Source organism: Pteropus vampyrus, unplaced genomic scaffold (genome assembly GCF_000151845.1).
Source record: "Pteropus vampyrus isolate Shadow unplaced genomic scaffold, Pvam_2.0 Scaffold419, whole genome shotgun sequence".
Taxonomy (NCBI): Eukaryota; Metazoa; Chordata; class Mammalia; order Chiroptera; family Pteropodidae; genus Pteropus; species Pteropus vampyrus.
In genome coordinates this window covers 2,717,963-2,725,343 of record NW_011889200.1, presented here as the reverse complement: position 1 = coordinate 2,725,343, position 7,381 = coordinate 2,717,963, and positions in this window count along the sequence as shown.

The following is a 7,381-nucleotide window of genomic DNA, read 5'->3' as shown; positions in this document are numbered from 1 at the left end:
TATATATCCACACACACCTGGGAATTGATCATTCAATATCTTGTAAATCTGAAAAATAATTTAGTACATTGCTAACCAAATTTTGATTTCAGAAATTAATAAAATCCTCTTCACTCCACCAAGTGAATGATCTTACATAGGACTGCCAACCTTTTATCTTGCCAAGTAGGGACATTAAAAAACGTAAAAGAATACCTGGCATCTGCTTACATTGCCATTTGATAAAAGAATCAGTATTTAAAAAGAAGGTAATGAAACATAATCTCATAATAAAAATATTAAGTGATTTCAGCATTTTGGAAAACACACATTTCTCAAGTTTGTCTCATTTCACCATGGCCAAGTAAAATCAGCATGGACTGGCATGAGTTCACAGACAAGCACTTAGGAACTATTGGCTTCAGTAGTATTTTCTGATTGATTCAAGGGAGAGTCCTACACCCCTCACTTCCAGACTTCTAACCCTCTAATGGGATCGCTATTTTAAGTAATAATTTCTAAGAGAAACATTTTATCCCATAGATCCCACAAAACTCAAATGGTAAGAAATAGATCCAGGGATAGATAGGTCTCAACCTAATTTAGTCTTTGCTGGAGTTTGACATCATCCGTAGGGATCCTATGAAGACTTAGTAAGACTGTGCTGAGGTGTCTTCCAACTACTCTAAAGACCCAGAGAATAATATTGTGTAATATTACTATTTCAAATGCCAAACATCTAGGAATTGTAGATGTTATTAGGAAAGTTATTTAATCTATGAAAAATAAGGACTTTAAGTCTTTGCTCTCTCCTAAAAGCCCTTTGAACCTGCCTGTCATAATAAATGAGGTAAAATTCCATTTTTCTGTAATGGATAATGTATTGAGGAAGCTCCTGGGTTAAATATTCTAAATATCTACTCTGACAAGAAAAGGACTCATCATTTTTTAACCTTTAATTCCATTTCAGAAACATTGATATACAATTGCTTGCTATCTAGTTGGAATTTGTCTACATGTAAAATTACTTTTTTGAAACATATTATCTGCTAATGAAATCATAGAATGTTTTCTAGAGAGGAAAAAAAAATGACTAATCTTTTGGGTGCACAGCATAGGCAGTAGATTACCACATGGATTAATGGTTTCTATATTGTATTGTTTTGCTTTTAAATGCCCAGGTTCTTATTTTAAAATCACATTATTCAGAAGCTCTTATAATGCTTTTGACATCTCAGTTTTGAGCATAAGGAATGTAGGGTTTTATGGCCTTGTGAAAATCCCATGTCTAGTAAAATTCTAAATGGGTATTTTCCCCAAATTTAATCTACATGTTCTGAATTGCTAAGATCCACATCTACTTTTGGTTGCTCAACACTACTTTAGAATAATGTGGCTTCTTTACTCCATGACTAGTAGCTACTTCAGAGATCTGTAAATTTTTTGGGCTAAAGATAGCTCAACTTAAAGTTGTCTTGCCCAGCAGAATCCAAAATAATAAAATATGGCATTTGCCCTTCACACTGCAGGATTTTGTGTCTCCTCAGATTATTTTTAGTGCTTATGTTTATATTTAAGCCAAGATCTCTTCGCTAGAAGTTGGTACTTGTCTCAGTTACAAATTCTAAGTTATGTGCTCAGCTAGAGTTGGCTATGCAAGAATTGGTTTCTGCCTTCACAGGAATAATATAAACTTTTTACATAAAGCAAAATAAAATGCCTCAGTTTTCCAGATGTTTTCCATGGCTGTTGCCTTACCCCTACCCTTATTTTCTTCCTGTAGTTCCCCCTGGGGTCAACCTATTGGCTTGAATTTTCATTTTTCACCTTGCTCTGCTTCCTGGTGCTAATCTACATACTGGACTTCTGATTTCCTGAACACTCTGTCTGTGCCTTATATTGCCTTTCAGCCCTGATTCCATCCTGCTTGACTTCTTTTGACTTGCTCCTTCGCTCTGATTTTCTGTTTCTGGCTTCCTACCTTCACCCTGATTCTGGAATACTCACAGCAGCCTCCGTCTTGGGCACTGGGTCCCAGGGCCTTCCCCAGGACTGCCTCACTCTTGTGCTAAACCCCTTTCCTTTGTCTTCAGACTTACCTCAGCTCTCCGGATCTTGACTCCCACTTTGCACCCACGACACATTACCATACATGTTCCCCGAAGCTTATAATCTAGTAGTCCTCTCCCCCATCCCATTACCCGGCCACTACCAAAATCAGCCAGTGACAGAAGTTTACATTTTGAATTGTGTCAGTACCTTTGTGTGAACTGGTGGGAGAAAGACACAGAATGTGGCCTCTTAGCCTAGATGGACAGTATTGCCACATACCAAATGGGAAATAATAACAATAATTACTAAGGAGGAATTTTTTATAAGGGCTTAGTGTCCCAGGGGCCAGAAGTTCTTGCCATTACATGGGAACCAGAGAGAGCAGAAGATTTGGCCGCAAAAGAAGGTTTTAAAGAGTCATGTTACGCTTATAGTTCCCATTCTGAACTTGGTCCAGGAGAAAGAGCTGCGTTCATTTTCATAATGAAAAATACATTTTTTTTCATTGTGGGGGCAGTAGTTGGGACAGGACAGTGGTTAAAGGGAAAATCAATTAGTTAGGATATCAGAGAGTTAATAGAATATGTCAGTTGAAGTCCTCCAGGTAGCATGTTTTTCCCTTGGTATGGGAGATTTTCACAGTTCCAGAACTTACATTAGCATTAATGAGGATTTCACATGTAAATTTCCAGCAAATCCAAAGCAGTGTTAATTTTTACACCCGGATGGTGCTCTGAGAAATCCTTTTTCCCCCTTAGTTTTTCATAACACAGTGAATAATAAGAAGCACAAATTTGGAAATTGCCCATCCAAATGACATAAGTTAAAATAAAGACAAGGTGTTTGTAAGAAGCTCCTTGCTTCCAAGACAGAAGAGGTACTGGCATCAGCCTTGTTATTAGCTGCTGTTCAGAGAAAAGGTGTTAGGTAAATCCAAGGCACAGTCTTGTCATTTCATATTATTATCACTATATGTCGTTGAATTTGTTAAATTATGCCCGTTATTGGTCTAATGTTATTATAGGAAATGATAGTAGTTATTTGTTGCTAGGGATGAAAGAGGTATCAGCTACCTGTCTTATTTACTGGTCTACAAGAAGAAAGAATGATTTGTTTTAATATACGAAAAATCCACCAAAAATGCTTTCTTACTTCCTTGGGAATGAGGAGTAGTGAAAAATATGAACCAAAGGTGAAAATTGGAGGAAGGCAGCTTTCAGATCAATATATGGAAAAGTTTTTAAAGTATTAGATTTGCTTCCAAACAAGGCTTTTTTGGTAGGGAGTGAGTTCCTGTCACTGGAGGTATTCATATTGAATAATAGTGTTAGGAAAATTGTGCAAGAGATTTCTGTATCAGCTAATCTGGATAATTACTAAGGTATCCTAAGTAGTCCCACTCAACTCTAAGATTTCTTTTTACAATATTTTAAAGTATGTGTTTGGAGGGAAGGAATCAAATTTTTACAAAGTTTTAAGAGCTGGTGAATATAAAATGTTCGAGAATCTCGGAATCATGACACATTTCTCTTTTTAAAAATATTTAAAAATAATTACAGATTCACATAAATTGGAAAAATAGTACAAAGAAGTTCCATGCATCCCTTATCCAGTTTTCCCCAATGGTTACATCTTCCACAACTGCAGTACAATAGTACAACCAGGAAATTGATATGGTGCTTTCATTAAAAATGTTTACTTCCCTTAAAGAGTCTGAGGTCTTCAGAGAATGTTTTCTTCATTTTTTTATGTACATATTAAATCATATGTATAAATGGGAACTGTGTTAAGGCTCAGTGCCGTTATAAGGGATGGTAGAAGAAACATAGTTGCCACCTAAAATGCTCTACATTTCTCCGCTAATATCTTTTTTTTTTTTTTTTTTAATTTCAACCTCATACCAACCCCATATAATGAAGTTTAGTGATTTGGTCATTATCACAAAGCTAGTATGTGAGGCTACAGATCAAGAGTTCAAATCCAGGTCTGGCTGACTACACATCCCAGATCTGTATCTACTGATTTGTGAATGGGGTGATGGTTCACAGGCTTCTTTACACAGATTTTGGATGTTAAGTTGGAAGTGGGAACCACCTCCCTTCCCCACCAGATTGTTTATAAGTTGTGGTGAAAGTCTGAATTCAGGATCCCAAGAAAGAATTTAAAAGTTCGTCTTTTGTTTATTGTAAAATATAAGGACACCTAGGTGCAGAAGGGGCCTTACTATATATAGCAGCAGCTTATATTGAGCTATACTTATTTTAGAAGAAAGGTATTAAGTCATTTTTAAATGTTTATTTTAAGATAACCGTAGATTGATATGCAGTTGTAAGAACTAATAAAGTGAGATCCTGTGTGCATTTTACCCAGTTTCCCCCCAAAATATCTTGTAATAGTGCTATTGTACTATAGCATATGTGTGTGCATGTGTGTATATCTCTATCATCTATCTATCTATCTATCTATCTATCTATCTATCTATCTATCTATCTATCTATCTATCTATCATCTATAATCTATATTACAATGAGGAAATTAACATTGCCATAATCCATCAATTTTATTCAGATGCATTAATTTTACATGTACTTATTTGTATGCATTTGCATATATTTTGTTCTGTGTAATTTTATCACATATGTAGATTCTTGTGACTACCACCAAAATCAAGTTACAGAACAATTTCATCATCACAAGGACCTCTTGTGCTACTCTTTTATAATCACAGACTCTCTTCTGCTCCCCCTCCTAACTCTTAGCAATCACTCCTCTGTTCTCCATTTCCATAATTTTGTCATTTAAAAATGTTATATAAACTGATTCACACAATATATAACCTTTTGAAATTGGCTTTTTCACTCAGCACAATTCCCTAGAGATTCATCTAAGTTGTTTCGTGTATCAACAGTTTGTTTCTTCTTCTTCTTTTTTTTTTTTTTTTTTTACTGAGTAGCATTCCACGGTATGCATTAACACAGTTTTTTAAAATAAATTTGCTTATTTATTTTAATTAGCTTCAAGTATACAGTACATTGGTTAGGCATTTATATAGTTTATAAAACGATCCCCCTAATTACTCCTTTTCTCCTCTGGTTTTCCATCTAGCCAATATATTAATGATAACCGCATTCCCTATGCCATGCTCCCCTTCCCCATGACTATCTATCAACTACTAATTTGTACTTTAATCCTTAACTCCATTCTCCTAGCCCCCCAAACCCCTCCCCTCTGTCCATCACCAAATTGTCCATTATATTTGTGAGTCTACTTTTGATTAGTTTGTTCTTTTTGTTCCTTAGATTCTACATGTAAGTGAAATCATATGTTATTTATCTTTCTCTGTCTGACTTATTTCACTCAGCATAATAACCTCTAGGTCCATCCATGTTATTGCAAATGGTAAGATTTCATATTTTTTAATGGCTGAGTAATATTCCATTGTATATATGAACCATAATTTCTTCATCCAATCGTCTGTTGATGGGCATTTGGGTTGCTTCCATATCTTGGCTATTATAAATTGTGCAGCCATGAATATTGGGGTGCATAGATCTTTATGAATTATTGTTTTGTTTTTTTTCAGATAAATACCCAGAAGTGCAATTGCCGGGTCAAAAGGTATATCCATTTTAAATTTTTTGAGAAACCTCCAGACTGGTTTCCATAGCAGCTGTACCAATTTGCCATTCCACCAACAATGTATGAGGGTTCCCTTTCCTCTGCATTCTCTCTAACACTTTTTTATAAAATTATTTATTTATTGATGATAACTATTCTGACAAGTGTGAGGTGATATCTTATTGTGGTTTTAATTTGCATTTGTCTGATAATTAGCGACCTTTAACATCTTTTCACATGTCTATTAGCCATCTGTATTTCCTCTTTAGAGAAGTAGCTGTTCATGTGTTCTGCGCATTTTTTTAATTGGATTGTTTGTATTTTTGTTGTTGAGTTATATGAGTTCTTTATATATTTTGGATATTAACTCCTTATCTGATGTATTGTTAGCAAATATCTTCTCCCGAACAGTCGATTGTCTTTTTGTTTTCTTGATGGTTTCCTTTACTGTACAAAAACTTTTTAGTTTGATGTAGTCCCATTTGTTTATTTTTTCTTTTGTTTCCCTTGCCTGGGGAGATATATCCAAAAAGAAATTACTGTTAGTAATATCAGAGAATTTGCTGCTTATGTTTTCTTCTACAAGTTTTATGGTTTCAGGTTTACATTTAAGTCTTTAATTCATTTTGAGTCTATTCTTGTATATGGTGTAAGAAGGTGGTCCAGCTTCTTTTTTTTTTCATGTATCTGTCCAATTTTCTCAATGCCATTTATTGAAGAGACTGTCTTTACCCTATTGTATATTCTTATTTCCTTTGTTATATATTAAGTGAGCATATGGGTATGGATTTATTTCTGGGCTCTCTATTCTGTTCCATTGATCAATGTATCTGTTTTTATGCCAGCACCATGCTGTTTTGATTACTGTAGACTTGTAGTATAGTTTGTATCAGGGAGTGTGATACCTCCAACTCTGTTCTTCTTTCTCAAGATTGCTGTTGTTATTTTTTTTATAGTTCCATATAAATTCTAAGATTATTTATTCTATCTCTCTGAAAAACGCCATTGATATTTTGATAGGGATTGCATTGAATCTATAGATTGCTTTGAATAGTATGGCCATTTTAATGATGTTGATTCTTTCTACCCATGAGCATGGTATATGCTTCCATTTATTTGTATCTTCTTCAATTTCTTTTTTCAATGATTTATAATTTTCTGAGAACAGGTCTTTTACCTCTGCTGCAACCTGCACAGCTAGAGGGTTAATATACCTGAGAGGGGCAATGGAAGGATGAAGAAAAACACAGAGACAGTATAGTATATACAAAAGCTGGGGCCAGGTGGGACACTGCACTATGATGGAGATACAGTGACCCTGAGGCAAGCTCAGAACGTTTATTATATACACCTAAAGGTCAAGAAAGGGGTGGGAGTCTTCTAGGGACTTGAAACTTGCTGGCAACAATAATCTCCCAAAGGCCTGTCTATACCCAGTTATCTGTGCTAAACCACAAGCAGCTGTCTGCTCTTTGTTTGCTTCTCTGCCCTTGGCAGATTGCAGCACAGTCAAGCATGGCTTTGCCAATGCTTCGGCCACAGGATTTGCAACATAGATCCGCTCTCTATATCTCCTCCTTTTTGATTTTTTAAGCGCAGATGATAGTTGTTCACTCGGAGGTCTCACAACTGTCTTTGGATGACTCGTCACCCAACTAACACCTCAATTTTCTTGCCTACTCCCTACATTATTTTCTTTCAGAGATTTTAGTCCCTTAATTTTAAGGGGATA